The sequence below is a fragment of the Protopterus annectens genome, chromosome 11.part0 (genome assembly GCF_019279795.1).
Source record: "Protopterus annectens isolate FY-2018-M chromosome 11.part0, PAN1.0, whole genome shotgun sequence".
Lineage (NCBI taxonomy): Eukaryota > Metazoa > Chordata > Ceratodontiformes > Protopteridae > Protopterus > Protopterus annectens.
The window spans coordinates 129,451,585-129,468,735 of NC_056745.1; the positions used below are offsets into that span (position 1 = coordinate 129,451,585).

The window sequence follows — 17,151 nt, forward strand, 5'->3', positions numbered from 1 at the left end:
TATAGTTTTTGGTTTAGCAGTTTGAGAGGATCAGCAAGTGCTTGTTTGACACTGTTTATCAGACAAACCAGTATGTTGCCAGGGCCCATGGAAGAGGGGTTTGCTCTTGCCGAGTGCTTTAAAGAAGATGGCCCTTTGAGATGGTGGAGATGGAGTGACTTAGGATGGAGTAAAGATAGTTTCAAGGAGGAAGTCTGCAAACTTGCTTGCTAATATGATAACAGTGTCTTTTGGATTGAAGTAGGAGGCATCATTATGGGGCTTATTGCAGTGATGTGAATTATTCCTTAGTTTTATAACAACTAAAGCAGAACTCGTAACCTTCCTTGGTTCCAAAGGTAGCCTGTGTTCATGGGATTCTTTGCTGGTCCTAATAGCTACCTTCAGTTTCTTGGTGAGGTTTTTTGTTTTCATGTTGAGGGATTTTGGACTTATAAGTTAATTCAGTTTGTTTCTTCCTTTTGTGTAATTTAATATCTACTAACCAAGTTGGTTTGTTTACCACCTTATTTGGTTCTGGTGGGTACTGCTCTCAGTGCATTTATTTGAACGACCATATACATTATTTGTCATAGATGGTGACACAGTCCTGGTCCATTGTGGGATTTATGTGGGTCAATTTGGAGATTGTCACAAAATTATAAAATGTTTCCACGTTTGAAGTGCCAAAAGGCTGGTGGTTACCAGAGGAGTTAATCTTTTGAGGGTAAAGGTAACAAGTTGATCAGGCTTGACTAATGATGGACCAACCTGGGGTAGGGGACAAGCAGTTTGTGAAAACTAGGTCCAAAATGTTAGCACTCCTGATGGGATTACAGGCAGTTTGATTGTTGTATTATAGCATATTATCATCAAACCGTAATCCTTAAGCATGAAATATAAGTAGTTTGTGCTGCTTGCAAGACTAAAACACAACGTTCTGTAAAACTGTATTGGCCACAGAAAAGAATGCCTGTTACTAATGGATCACTGTACACAGATATGGTCAACTGTTAGGGTTGTCATCTTTTTGGAAGCCTAGAGTGGGATATTCATACTGAAACTTTAAATTTTGAAGGGCAAACCATGCCATCAGCCAGTGAGAGAGAATTATTTTTGCCTTATTACAAAAATAAAGGCCTTGGTGGTGGTGCTGCGGTAACGTTGTCCCTCACAGCAAGATGTTGTGCTGTTCACTTCTCAGCTAGAGCGTCTTCTGTGTGGAGACGTGCGTGAATGGGCGTACCTTCGTTGAAGGTTGTGCGTCAGGGCTGGCAAACTCGGCAAGTAAAAAATCTACTGCCAGTCATTAGCGGACCGGAGTTACGCTGTGGCGACCCCTAACCAGGAAAAGCCGAAAGACACAAACAAAAATAAAGGCCTTGTGTTGTGAAGTGTTAGTTGTTTATACTGTTGCTCTTCTCTGAAACTCTCCATGCAGTTTGATGCATCTTTTTCTGTCTCCATTGCCTTTTGCTCACCTTTACTCATCTTTTTATAAAGTCTCCAACAACCATTTTGCCTTCTTAAGCCTTTTTTATTTGTAACATTTTTTGATGCCTCCTCTTGGACAATATCATAAACTTCTCTCCATAATTCTTTAGATACTCTGTTGACCATGACCAATCCCTTAATCTGTTAATTATCCCCACTACGTATTCACTTGGAATGTTGTTGAGCTTGTAGCTCACAGGCCTGGATACTTTCTTGATCCGGTGTTCTCTTTCATTTGTTCCTCAATTGATGATATTGGATCCGACTAGGATAAAGCTACGGCCACTTTCAGACTTTGGATCCAAGGCTCGGGCTCCTCCCCTTACGTGTAACCCCCTGTAGTTAGTAAATTACCACATATATAGTTTGCTGCTTGTTTGTGTCAGACTCTTTCGCTTGTGCTCAGATTGGGTGAAACTCAAGTGCTTCTTTTTGGTATATTAGGATTATTTAGCCTAATCATTTTCTGCTACTTTTTATTATCTGGTTACCTTCCTTCCCTTTTTTACTTTGCCAAAAAAAAATCTATCCTCCTACATCATCTTTGGCACCTATTACCGATCACCTTAGGTGAACCATTTTTAGTCAGGTTGATGTTAATATATAAAACTTTTCTGAGATTTTGTGTATTTTTAGTGTTTGTTGACGTAGTTAAATCACTTTTTTTCCTAGATGTTAACTGCTGTTTGTACTTTGTGTGGTAGTATCATGGCAGAAAAAGCCCTCTGTCTTTAAGAAATGTGTGGTTTGTGACCACAAAAATCCCAACTCCGATGTGCCAAGTGTGCTTACCCCTTGGGGCCTGCTTATTAGATGAACAGTGCTCTGCCTGTATGTCCCTTGGCCTCTGGGCTTTGGTGGAGAGATTAAATAAATTGGTGCTTAAGGGACTGCTCCCAGCCACACTTGGAGAAGTTTCCATCCTGCACACTTGTACTATTAACTTCTCCTTTTTGGTAAGGAATCTAGTAAAAAAAAGCTGAGAGAAGAGCATGGACAAGCCTGAGGACAAGACGGAAGCAGTTAAGTCTAAGAAACAGTCACTGAACAGCTCAAGTTCCTTGGGTCTTGCCCCAGAGATTTCAAGGAGTTCAGATCCTGTTCCAGGATCTGTGCCCATCTTCTTTGGATACAGCACTCCTCCCTTGGCGGAACCTACATCTTATTTGTGTCTGTCTCTGTCTGGATTTATGTTCTTTACATATTGCTTTCCATAACTTCATTCATTCTCAAGATAAAAACACATAATCTGTCAATTTTCATTTATCCTGGATGTATGGGACACTGTTCCGACTCTTGGAACTAGCTCAGCTGTTATAACGGCTCGTAAGAACCAAAAACTTTCAAGCCAAGTACTCTGCCTAGAATGCTCCTCCCTAGATTACGTCAAATCTTGCTTCCTACTCTTAATAGGTTTATAGGATGATACTAGACTGTTGCCCTGGAGGCCCTTATAAGCCTAGCGAAAATTTTCACCCATGTTCCCACAGTCAGCACTTGTTTCCCCTGTCCAGCAGGCACAGAGGTGAGATCCCAGGGGTGTATTTTCTGTTTCCTATCCAATTGTCCAGGTTCTTCTTAGAGGGCTAGAGAGGTACTCTGCTTGATATGGAGAGGGAGTCTGCTCCGCAGATGGGGGAGAAGGTTTGGCTGATGCATAAGACACGTCAGCCAAACTCTCTCTTGAGCTAAGTGTATTTTCATTATTTTTATTTGAAACTTCATTAAATCTTTTCTACCTACCCAGTTAACTTTTTTACCTTCTGTTAGCTTGTACTATCCTCTTCCTTTGCACTTGTTCTTCCCTACCACTTTTGGTAGTTTTTCTCTGTTACAGTTGTAGTCTGGTATTTCTATCCCTATTTGGTGAATGTAGTATCAGTCTTCTTGCCTCGTGGTATCTGTTCTACCATTGTTGGTAGCTCTATCCCTTTGCGCCCTACCTCTTGGTAGTTCTGGCCTACCATTGTTATATGTTTTTTCTTACTTCTTAATTCTGTGTGTGTGTGTGTGTGTGTGTGTGTGTGTGTGTGTGTGTGTGTTTTTACTGGCTGTTGATATTTTTTACTAGTCAACATGGCATATAAAAATAAAGGGATAGCTGGGTTTAAACAGTATCATGATTGCAGAAGAAAAGGCCCAATTGTTATATGTTTTGTGTGTGTGTGTGTGTGTGTGTGTGTGTGTGTGTGTGTGTGTGTGTGTGTGTGTGTGTGTGTGTGTGTGTGTGTGTGTGTGTGTGTGTGTGTGTGTGTGTGTGTGTGTTTTTACTGGCTGTTGATATTTTTTACTAGTCAACATGGCATATAAAAATAAAGGGATAGCTGGGTTTAAACAGTATCATGATTGCAGAAGAAAAAGGCCCAACTCTGGGCATTCATCTTGTCTAACTGCTTGGGCCTGGCACATTTACAAAGAGGATTGTGCAATTTGTCACGCCTTTAGTCACTGGGCCCTCATAGAAAGGAAAACCAAACTTTCTTTGAAAAGACTGATTAAGTGTGTTGGTGAGGCTTTGTCCAGTCAGCCTAGGACTTCCAAATCTGGTGCATCTTTGTCTTCATCTTCCTCTAAAATCGAACATGGAAAGAAGTGGAGTCTCTCTGTGCTGGCATCCCCATTCAGCTCCGGCACACGAGACCTAAATCTTTGGTTCCCACATACACTGCGGGCCTGAAGTAGTGCCAAAAATACTATGGTACCGACTTCATCCGCATTGACTGTGGTGACCAGTTCTGCACCATAGGTTTCTGTGCCAACCACCACTGCACCAATTGTACATATGACTTCCTCTCCATCGGTGCTGGTCCCTTTTACGGTGCCATCTGTAATTTTGGAACCAGTTCCTTCTACTGTGCCGTCAGTAACTTTGGAACCAGGATTTATTTTGTTCCCAGAACCAGGTATTCCCCCTCACTAGATCCCTTTCTGGGACACCTTCCAAGCCTGTCTTTAGAGAGACCAAAATTCCCCTCCGCATTCTTTGTCCCTTCCTCCAGGAGTCTGACAGAAGTCGACATTATGAGGTGGGAGGATCAGATTCTCATGGCTAGGGGTCTTTTAGTCTCTTCCCAGGTTTCATTCATTTCTGGAGATGGAACTTTCTCTCCAAAGACTCTTCCAGTCATTCCTCTTCTAACCTCCACTGAAGTGTTTGAGACCATGACTCTGATTTCCCTGGTTCCAACTGTTCTGGTATCGACTTATGCCTTCAGCTCCAGTGTCTGCCCTAAGCTGCTTGGATGTTCGTGTTTCACTGTTGCAGTCATTACAATAGGGTTATCCTGCTGGCAGGCTACCCGCAGTTGGCCTGAATTCCAAAGTCCTGGTCCGGCGTCTGTTGCTGTCGCCTCCTCCCTGACGTCAGTGCGCCAGGGGTATAAAAGATGCAGCAGACGCCATTTTCTCCAGTCTTTCTTGACTCGCGGTACCCGAAGCAGAAGCAGTTCGCAAGTGCCAGTCGGCCGACTCCTGAGATTTTCAGGTTCGAATTTCAGATCCGAGGTCTTCATTAAAGCTAAGTACCCTGTTGGGGAAACTTTTTTTTTGCGCCAGACCGATGTTAGAAAAAGTTGATTGTATTTCTTGTGGGAAGCAAATATCTCATAAGGATTTTCATTCTTACTGTATTCCTTGCCTAGGCTCTGACCACGACGTTGCTAGTTGTCTGTTTTGTGCTAGATTTAACCAACATACTATTAAGCGTCGGTACGATTTTGCATTTCATTACTTTGGCAGAAGATTTAATTATATAATGCCGTCATAACAGCTGACTACCGGAATTTATAAAAAAGCGCAAAGACAAAGAAAAGGACAGGCATACGAGGTCCAAAACCGACTAGGCTTCGGCTAGGCCAGTCACCGGTTTTCAGTGAGGCGCTTTCGCAGCCCCTGACGCCCGCTACCCTCTGCCACAGGCCACTTCCGACTCCCACATGGAGCAAACTAGGCCGCTGGAAACTCAAGGTATTGGACCCTGTGAAACTATTCCCTCAGATGGGTCCGGAGCCGGTGAGCAGGCATCGGCTTCTGAGGGTGTTTTCAGGCCTACACAGTTGTATGTAAAAATGACTTCAGCTTCAAAGGCAAAGACTAAAGCACCTCTAAAGATAAAGAAACGAGTACAACATTCCCTTGGACAGGCCTCCATGCCTAAAAAACAGATGCTTAAAATGGCCGAAGACCTACTTACTTTGATCAAGTGTTCCCATCCCCCTCCAGATAAGAGACCTAGGCAAGAGACTAATATGAATCTTCAGATCAGGTTTTCATTTCCTCTGATTCCTCTTCTGAACAGGGATAACTGTCTTCCTCCTTATGAGGATTCGGATGCTGAAGAATCTGTCCCTTCAGCTTCTCCTCCTGAGGATTATTCTTTTGGGGAGACCCTGCATACTATGAGGGAGCATTTTCATTGGGAGAGCCAAGATTACTCAGAATCTAAGAAAAGGCTCGGAGATTTTCTTTTACTACCTCAGCACAGGCCCCTTGCTATTCTTCTTGTTTTAGACATTGTAGATGTATTTAGAGTCCAGTCTCACTCCCGACTGTTTACCACCAGCTCCTGTTAAGCCAGACAGATACTACAGAGTTCCTGAGTCACATAAATGTCTTTATAAAAACCCTGCTGCTGACCCAGAAACTATATCTCAGGGTCCCAAAGGGGTCAAGGTGTCCACTGCAAAAAACCCTATCCCCTCCAGTAGGGATTCAAAAGCCCTGGACAGAGGGGGGAAAAGATTTACACTTCTGCTACCTTGGCTGTAAGGGCCTTAAATTGTCAGTTTCATATGCTTAAATATGAACAATAAAACAGAAAATGTTGACAAATTCTGAATGTGCAGAAAGAAAAGAAATGCAGGATTTATTGCATGCAGCTGAACAAGTGGGAAAGCATACTTTGCAATGTAGTTTTGATTCTCTGGAGGCCTCCTGCAGGGCTGCTGTTATGGGTTCTGTTATTAGGAGGCATGGTTGGTTAAAAGAACAGAATCTGCCTGATCATGTTATAGCAAAACTATTAGATGCTCCATTACAGCATGATACCTTGTTTGGTGTTAAAGCAGAAGAGGTGTTGAAGAAAATGGAGGACAAAGCTAAATCTATGCAAACAGTCAAGGATTTCTTACAGGTACAACCTCCCAGATTTAGCAGGAACTGGCCGTCAAAAAATTGGTCCTTTCCAGTGTCAGGCCACAAAGCGGCAGATACAGACACCCCAGAGGCAGATCCCAGCCCCAGGGCTCATAAGGCCTAAACAGTGGGATGCTTCTACCTCCAAAAGCGGAGAAGATAAATCACAGCCATACTCTCAATGACTTCCCCTGCCAGCACCAAGCACATCTTCTGGCCAGCCCCTTTAGGGGGAAAACTAGCACTTTTTTCACAAAATTGGCGCATGATCACCCAGGACAAATGGGACCTGAATATAGTTTCTCAAGGCTACAGATTCCATTTTCACACCATGCCAAGGGCAAACAGAATGCCAGACCTGCCACACAATCAATGGGCAGAGGCTCAAAAACGAGTTTCAGCCCTCATGGACATGAGGGCCATTCAGCGAGTGCCACAGCAAGAGCAGGGACTAGGATTTTACTCTTCTTGGTGCCCAGAAAGGACAATGCATGGAGACCAATACTGGACCTGTCTATTCTAAACACATTTCTGGATATTCCGAAATTCAAAATGTTCTGCAGCAGCTTCTGCCCATGCTGGGCAAGAAGGCATGGCTTGTGACTTTAGACCTAAGAGGCATACCTGCATGTCCCAATCCGACATTCATGCAGAAGATACCTCAGATTTATAGCTGGCTCAATGCACTTCCAATTCTCTGCACTGCCCTTTGGCTTATCTACTGCGCCCAGGGTCCTCACAAAATGCCTGGCACCAGTAATTGCATTTTTCAGACAGAGGAATACAAATTTATCCTTACTTGGACAATTGCCTTATTCAAGCAGAGAACAAGGACATTTTACTACAGCATCTGGCGTTTGTAAAAAGATTACCAACATGCCTAGGGTACACCATAAACGAAAAGAAATCAAAGCTAGTACCCTCACAAGAGATAATATTCCTGGGTGCAAGCTTAAATACAACTGCCCAGATGGCTTATCTCATGCCAGACAAAGACAACTGACTACTTCAAAATGTTGGCAACAAAGACCCAGTTATCTGCAAGAAAAATTCTGCAGGCTTTGGGCTTCATGGCATTCTGCATTTTGGTAATTCCATATGCAAGACTGCATATGAGGAAACTACAATGGTATCTAAAAAGTGTTTGGGCTCAACATTGCCACAGCCTGGAAACAATAATTACCCTCATTCCCTGCCTGCAACAGGAGTTTCGATGGTGGGCAGAGGCCTGTCACCACAACAAGGGACAACCTTTCACTTTACCCACAGCCAGGCAGACATTAACAACAGATGCATCACATTATGCCTGGAGGGGGGGCCATATGGCAGGAAGATGTATTCAGGGCACATGGTCCGCAAGCCAAATGCATCTACATATCAATCAAAAAGAGATGCTAGCTGTTCAAAATGCCCTGACAGCCTTCAACTATCTACTTCATCCAAGATAACTTTTGATAAAGACGGACAATACAACAGTCATGTGGTACATAAACAAGCAGGGAGGCACACATTCCTACCCCCTCTGCAGACTAGCCATGACTTTGTGGGACACAGCATTGACTTACCAAGTGCATCTGCAAGCACAATACCTGCCAGGAAGGATAAATTCTATAGCAGACTAAGCAGAAACCTAATGGATCCCCACGAGTGGAAGTTGGATCCACAAGTCTTCAGCATAACAAGGAACTGGGGATGCCCGGACATAGACCTATTTGCCTCGCCTCACAACTGCCAACTACAGAAATTCTGCACAAGGACTTGTCACAAGCTAGCATGGAAAGTGGATGCTCTATCTTTCAGCTGAAAAAACTTAACATTATATGCCTTTCCCCCACTGCCTCTCCTCCTCAGGGTACTCCTGAAGGTCAGACAAGAGGAGCCAAAAATGATACTGATTGCCCCAGACTGGCCCCACCAGCACTGGTACCCAATCCTAAAGAGCTTGTCTCAATGCCCAGCCTGGACATTGGCTCAAATTCCTCACTTATTGACCCAACAAAACAGTCATCCTGCACAGCCATCTCAGGACCTTTAAACCTGGCAGCATGGCGGATAATGTAACCATTCAAAACAAGCCTCTGTCTAAAGCGGTGATGGATGTTATTTTGGAGGCCAGGAGGCCTAGCACCAGAAAATCTTATGCAGAAAAATGGAAGAGATTTTGTGCTTGGAACCAGGCACAAGGAATTGACACGATCGTACCAAATATTCCTCAGATTTTACAATACTTAACTGAGATGCTGGACAAAAAACGCCTATCCTTTTCCTCAATTAAGATTCATGCCTATGCCATTTCAGCTGACTACAATACGGAACCACCTCTATTTTCTCATCCAACAAGACCTCCAAGGAGAGCACCAATACCTGCATGGGACCTAAATTATGTCTTGGAAAAACACACCGTCTCCTTTTGAGCCAGCCTCTACAGCTGATATAAAATTCATATCTTGGAAAACAGCTCTGCTCCTAGCAATAACCTCTGCAAGATGAGTCTCAGAGTTGCAGGCACTCATGGCTGTGGAACCCTTTATCATTTTCAATCAGGACAGGGTTTCTCTGAGGACAAACCTGACATTTATGCCCAAGGTGTAGTGTCCAGTGTGGCCCTGAATCAAACAATTCATTTGCCTACCTTTTATCCAAAACCACAGAATAAGGGTGAGACTTCTGCATTCTTTGGACATTCACAGGCAGCTACGCTTCTACTTGGACAGTACCAAAGCTTTCAGAAAGACTTGGCAACTTCTAGTGGCATATGCTGCAGGATCACAAGGAAAGGCTATCTCAAAGCAGACTATTTCTAAATGGATAGGCCACTGCATTAATTTCTGCTATTCCCAGCTTGGCAAATCAGTGCCTAAGGGCATTAGGCCACATTCAACCAGAGCAGCAGCCACTTCAGCAGCCTTCCTCAGAGGAGTACCAACCAAAGACCTCTTAAAGGCTGCAACTTGGAGTTCAGTGCATACTTTTACAAAGCACTATCACTTACCTCTCTACTCTAAATGTAGAGCAGGCTTTTCCACTGCAGTTCTGTAGGGCCTCATAGCCTTTCCTAATCCTATTTAGCCTCAGCCGCCCAACCTTAGCTTTGGGATTCAACCCAATTGTAATGACTACAACAGTGAAACACGAACATAGTACACTTGTGTACCTACCATAAATGTAGATGTTCGAGTGTATTCACTGTTGCAGTCCAGGTTATCCACCCACCATCCCCTTTCCTTTGCTGGGCCTTATCTGTACTTCCCTATTCTATACAACCTATGTGGTTTATTTGCTTATAGATGAAGGTAGAATTTTACTTTACTGCATGCATGTTCATTGGCATAAATTAGCCTACCCTTTTGGGGGTACCTGACATCTGGGGCAAGAAAAACTGAAGAAAATGGCGTTGGCTGCATTTTTTATACCCCTGGTGCACTGATGTCAGGAGGTGACAGCAACCGACGCCAGACCAGGACTTTGGAATTCAGGATGACTGCGGGTAGCCTGCCAGCAGGATAACCCTATTGTAATGACTGCAACAGTGAATAGACTCTAACATCTACATTTATGGTAGGTACACAACTGTACTTTGCTTCAAAACCGATGGACTCCCAGGGTCATAGCTCCACTGCCTCTTTCATCTGCTCTTCCTTGGCTTTGACCTCAATGGCGGTCTCCGTGTAGCGGGGTAGGACCACGGTTCCGAGGTTGTCGTTTCTTGTTCTGGGCTCCCATCCCTCTTCAGGGGAGCCTGCCTTTCCAGGTCATGGAGAGGGCCTTGGCCTCTGCAGGTTCTCCGCCTGTTCCTTCTCAATCAAAGCATTTTCCTGGGACTCCCTCTCATCCAGAGTTCACCAACCTCCATGCCCGTACAGCGAGAGTTAAAGCTGCAGGATACTCCTGCATAGGGCTTTACCTCTTCCAAGTCCTCCACAGAATTTCCCTCTGAGAAGGTGCTCCGGAAGAGGGACGTGTAAGAGGAAACGCCTAGATTCCTCAGAGGAATCTGTCACGAAGGACATGGACTTCGATGATGGGGACGGTTCCCCCTGGTTACCCCCCAGAAGACGTCTCCTTTGGAGACGTTCTTGAAATGTTAAAGCAGAGGGGTGGCTGGAAGCACCAAGACACTTCCTCAGAGGGGTCTGTGTACCGTCAAGCTTTTGGTGCTCACCCATCTACCTCTTGGGTGACCCCACCTGATGACATTCCCATTAAGTTGATCATGGAAGGCCCCTGATTCTGTAGAGCCAATCCCCAGGAAACTAGACAAAATCCTTTCAGGAGGACCATTAGTATTGGTCCAAGGGTTTAGCAGTACATGTCATGGTGGTTGCTGCAGCTACAAAGAATGAAATTGCAGAAGAGCATTCCAGTATTCATCCCCCTAACAGAGAGTCCAGGGTGAGGGACAAGTTTGGGAAGCGGGTGTACGCCTCTTCAAGCTTTGCCTTATGGTTGTTGAACTTCATGGCACACTTCACCAGACTCCAGAGGGATCTGATCAAGAAGCTGTCAGACACCCTTACAGGAGCTTGGCCTGAGGAGGTACAGGATAAAGTAGCCTCCTAGCTTGCCATCCTGTAATCTATTTCTGAGTTTTCCATGAGACTCTTTGCACATGCAGCCAAAGGGACGACTAGGGCAGTGGGCTCTGGCATAGCCGTAAGGAAGCATGCCTGGATGCATTTGTGTGAATTTGTGGAGCCATTTAAGTCTTCATTTGTCAATGCTTTGTTTGACGGAGCATCCCTTTTTGGCCCCAGAGTCAGAGGTACCTTGGCCAGGTGTGTAAAGATGGAAGGACCCTGTCTGCAGTGGCGTACATTTCTCTGCTCCCCAACACTCCTACTCCAGGAACCAGAGGACCGGAAAAATGTGGTTCAAGAAAACCAAAGGGTCTTTCCAGGACACACAAGGCAGTGGCTTCCCTCGGGGTAGAGGAGGGATCTCTGATGGGAGATGACCTCGCTGCAGAAATTACCCTCAAAATTCGATTTCCAGAGGTTCCTTCTCAGAGAGGAACCCTACCAGTGCTTCTGAAGGAAGATTCGATTGCTTACCTCTAGAGGCAATTGGGGGAAGACTACCCTTGTACTCACTAGCCTAGTGACATAACCACAGATACTTGGGTGCTAAGGATCATTGCCAGAGGATAGTACATTCCCTTAATTTTCACTCCCAAGAACAGGAAGAAGAATCCCCGATGTTCCACCCAATCAGAGGGATCAGGCAGCTCTGGAAATTCAAAAGTTGCTAGAAAGAGTCATCCAAGAGGTCCCACCAGACCAGATAAGATGTGGATTCTACTCTAGGTTCTTTTTGGTGCCAAAAAAGACGGGACTGGAGACTAATTTTGGATCTCAGCCATTTGAACAAGTTCAGCAGCCAAAATTCCAGATGGTCACAGTTCAGTCCATTCTCACCTTAGTAGGAAAAGAAGATTGGATGTGCTCTGTAGACCTCCAGGATGCATGGTATCACATAAAATGGACAAGAGCTCCAAAAGGTTCCTCCTCTTCTGGCTGGGAGCCACTCACCGTCAGTTCAGAGCTCTGCCCTTCGGTCTCACCACAGCCCCCCAGGGTGTTCGCCAAGTGTATGGCAGCAGTAGCAGCTCACTTGGAAATGCATGAATTCGGAGTGTTTCCATATTTAGACTTGCTCATCACCGCTCCCATCAGGCATCTACTAGAACTGACCAAGTGATTTTATTCTACATACTTGCACTCATCTAGATATCACGGTGAATCGTACAAAATCCCAACCAAGTCCAACTCCACAACTGGAGTTATAGGAGCCTGCCTGAATAAAACGTCTTGCCATAGCTTCCCTTTCTCTTCACAGATTGCAGAAGATAAGGTCCTAGGTGGAAGTTATTCTCTCCAACGACAGTGTATCTGTTCTGTTAGTTCTACAAATTCTAGGATCCATGGCAGCGGCCATCACACCGGTTCCACTAGCAAGATTTCATATGACACTTCTACAGTGGTTGTTAGCCTTCCAGTGGTCCATCCTCAATCATCCCTTGATGCATCTTATTCAAATCACCAACCTCTGCAAGAAGGACTTATCCTGGAGGATGGAATCAGAGGAAATTCTTTTAGGCTGCCCCTTTCTTTTACCCCAACCCAAGGCCATAGTGACCACTGACACCTCCCAGGTGGGATGGGGTGGGGGCATTATATGGGCAGAACAGTCCAAGGCACTTGGTCCTTGATGGAGGACGATCTGCATATTAGTGTTCTGAAACTGAGGGCAGGACTTTTAGCATTGCAAGCCTTCCAAGCTGCCCTCCCTCTAGAAACAATTGCAATTCAATCAGAAAACATGTCAGTAGTCTGGTATAAAAACAAACTGGGTCAAACCAAATCTTATCCCGTTTGTAGAGAAGCTCTGAGTATGGCAATGGGTGAGCTCTTCTTACCATTTTGTGATAACATGCACTTCCCAGGGAGATCAAAAGTGATAGCGTACAAGCTGAGCAGATGCATCCTGCTACCTCACGAGTGGTCTCATTTGCAGAGTGGCGAAGGAGATTTTCTGTCGCTGGAGCCAGCCTTGCTGCGACCTATTTGCATCACACCTGAACAAGTGCAGCGGCTACTTTGCTCTAATCCCCCCTCAGGTGAAGTCCCCGAGAGGCGCACTCCTTCACGATTGGCCCTCAAGACTGCTCTATGCCCCCCTCCCCCCCCCGTTCCACTAATTCCTCACTTCTTGAAGGCCATTAGGTCGAAGAGCAAGATGTTTCTCATTGCTCCATTTTGGCCTCTGCAAGTTGGGTTCCCCTTTTGTTGTCCTCACCTAATTCACCATTCATGGACTCTGGATCCAGACCTCCTGTCCCATCCACAGGGACTAATTCACCACAATCTAAAAAACCTCAAGCTTATATCTTGGTTCCTTCAATTCCATTGATTGCCAGGCAAAATAATATATCTTCTCCAGTTCGAAAAATTTTTAATTTTTTGGCTTCTCATAATGCTTCCACTAGGAAGTTTCATCACACCAAGTGGAAAAGATTTTCTATTTGAACATGTGATAATGGAATTGATCCCTTTTCGGCGGCAGTTGAATAGGTTTTAGAATTTTTAGCTATGCTTTTGAACAGGGAACTGCTTCTAACATCAAAGTTCAACTACCTCCTCTTTCCAAAGTCCACGACAGCTTTGAAGTGCATTTCTTAATCTCACATAGGTTCTGTAAAGTTTTTATGAAAGGAACCATCAGGCTAAAACCACCTTATAGGTAACCCCTCTCATTCCCTGCGGTCTTAATATGGTTCTGCAGTCCTTGGTCCCACCCCCCTTTTGAGCTGGCGGCTTCTTGTGACTTGAAGTTCCTCCATAGAAGATAATTTTGTTGATGGCCATTATGTCCGCCAGAAGAATTTCAGCAATTCATGCATTATCTTCAAAACCTCTATTTGAATTTTCATAATGAGACAATGTCACCTAGAACCAACCCATCCTTTCTTCCAAAAGTAGTATCTGAAACTAAATCAGTCTCTTGATTTACCAGTCTTCTTCCCTAACTTTTCTAACAACGGAGAATATTGTTTACAAATGAAAAACTCTTAAGACAACACCACGGTGAAGGAAAAAGACCTTAATACAAAACAGTATACTAAGTAAGCGTTTTCATGTTCACTCTGAACACTTCATTAGAATATTGTTTACATTTACTAGTTGTTCACAGACAGTTGCGTTTTTCTCTCGGTATGACTAAGAAGTTTAGGAAGTCGGACCAGTTATTTGTCTCCTTAGGTCCATACATGGGTAAACCAGTTTCAAAAGGTCACTTTATCCAAGAGGTTAAAGGAATGTACAACTTATCTATAATAAGAGAAACCTTCAATTACCAGCCCTAGTGAGAGCGCATTCTGCAAGGGCAATAGCAATGTGCTGTTTTCCACTCAAAAGGCTTCCATGGATGAAATATGTGCAGCAGCAACCTGGACTACTCCACGTACCTTTATCACTCATTACAACTTGGATCTGGTCTGCAGGATATGGTGCTCAGGAATAGCCTTCCCTAAGGCCTCCCTTGGGAAGGTAGCTGGTGACTCTGTCCCATCAGTCAAGAATAGATGAAGATTGACTTCAGATAAAGAAGTTATGTACTTACCATAACTTTCCATCTGTGTTGTCTCTCTTTATTTATCCTTGACACCCCACCCTCCTTCACCTTCCTTCAGATTGTTTGGAGGAATGGACTCTAGTCCTGGTGATCTGTTATTTCATATATGACCTTGGACAAAACCCTCTTCAATTGTTGTAGGACTATTTTTCCTGTCTTCATTTATAGCTGCAAACTCGACCTGAGGTAATCTAGAGAGGGGCTTTCTGGGTAGAGACTTGGCTCAAGAGTTTTTGGTTCTCATGAGCTGTTAATAACTGCCAAGCTGGTTCCAAGAGCCGGAACAGAGTCCCCACACATCAAGAATAAATGAAGATCGACTAAACAGATGGAACGTTATGATCCGTACATAACTTCTTTTTCTACTCTTTCCAGTTTCTTACAAAACAAATGTAACTTTGGCATTACTTTGCGGATCATATTACTGTGAACAGGTTGCACTACTATCTTTTTGCATCTTCTTTTCCTTTTCTTTATGGCTGATATATTTTGTCTAAACCTTCCCATAGATTTGCACATTGAAATGTATTTGCAGTATTGTCATTCTGGTCTTTCCTGGTTTCTTTAACATTGTGCCCATTCAGTTTCCACAGCGTAAATTTACTTTATTCCTTCATTTCATGATTCATAATTAATTACTTTTCTGTTTCTCTAAGCCTTTCCACAAAGCATTTTATGTATCTTCCAAAATGCTGATAAATGTTTATCCTTCACCTGTTTCTACATGTCAGTACCCAGTAGAGCTGCATAGAAGCAACATTTACTGTATGTTTAATCAAACCCGGTCCCCTCTCCTCATCCTTTTAATACAATACTCCCCTTTCCACAGGGTTCAGTTTGGAGCGCCAAATTACAGAATATGCCTTTGTATGATTTCCTTCTCTTAATGACTTGGCATCATCTAGACTCTTGAAAAATAAGCTGTTCCTCTCATAATTACATAATTTATGAACTGCATCTTCTTTTTAAAGGGCATTTAAAAAGTTTCCTATAACACTATAAAGCTCTTTATTTTCATCACTAATTATTCCCATAGCTTATCAGCTATACCTGCTAATAAAGTAATCTAATGTTTTGAAAGCTGTAAATCTTCTATGCATATTACTTCTTCCATTCGTTTACTCTTTTATTTCAATTTTTAGAATGTATGGGACCACACTTATTTCATTAAGTTAACATTTCTTTCATCCAAGTCTGTTTTTTATGACTATTAGTGTTATCTGTATATGAAATAAAAATAGGTATAATAGTGTCATCTAGTTTGTTCCTTCTCTCATTAAATTGCATTTTACTTGTTAGTGCATTCATTAACTGTGTAAGTAATAACCACTCATTTTGCACGTCTCCCTTGCACCTCTTTTACTAGGTATAATTGTACTAAACCATCCAGTCGCTAGATAACTACATTACTATTTTTTTATGCACATTTTAGCATTTCAACGTATATAGCTGTAAAATCTGCCATAATCTCTTATGATTCACGTAATCAAAGGCTTTACTTAATCTTCAAACCTCATCTTTACCTCTTCTACCCCATCATGCAGTTAATTCTTAATTGCTCCTCTCTTTAATAACATATGTTCCTTCTATCACTCATTTTATTTTCTGAAACCTCACCTGTGTATAACTTTCATTAATATTTTAGAATCTGCATTAATTAATGTGATAGGCCTCGAGTTTCTGATATCACTCCTCAGTTTGTTTTCCACATAGATTTAATGACTCCTTCACACACTTTCTATTAATTCCCCTTTATCTAACCACGCATTAAGTATTTTCAATTAAAATTATTTTGCCATACATTTAAAATTTTGTTCATTACATAACCAGTGTCATCTCTACTCAAAACAGACTCTACCTTCAAAATCACATCTAATTCTTCTAAGGTTTATTTTATGTAATACCTCTAATGCTTGCTAAGAAAACCTATTCCACCCTAATTTAAGTATCTTATATACTCTTCAGTGTTGCAGTACTGATTCTTGGATACTCCTGCCATGCAGAAGACAACTGTCCTGATTCCCAGAGTTTTTGTAGCATTCTTTGAAGATGGATGTCCAGGGACTGATCTCTGGGCATCGGGGTGTAAGAGGGGCATCTGTCATTGCCATCTTCTATTCCTTCTAGCTGTTCAGTCCGGAGTGCTACTTCATTTTAGTAATTCTCAGTTTGTCGGTCAACTCCTTTTTCCAGTCTTCCATAGTCCTCCGCAACTTCCATAACCTTTTCCTGTATATGTACCAATAAAGCTCTTTTTTTTTCTTCTACTAAGCCTACTTTGTTTTAACAAGTTTAGCCAACTAAGGTGATACTTTTGCCTGTGTTGTAATGCTTCTGTTTATGCAATGGACTTTTTTTTTTCTTCTTCATATACCTCTCTGTTCTTGACTATAATTTTCCAATTTTGGTAATACT

At 43.1% G+C, this 17,151-nt stretch overlaps 1 protein-coding gene across 1 annotated transcript in view; it reads left to right on the plus strand.

Annotated features, from left to right (window-relative positions):
• The window catches only part of ADIPOR2 (adiponectin receptor 2), a 402,613-nt gene that overhangs the window by 331,095 nt on the left and 54,367 nt on the right, over positions 1 to 17,151 (plus strand). The window lies entirely within an intron of this gene.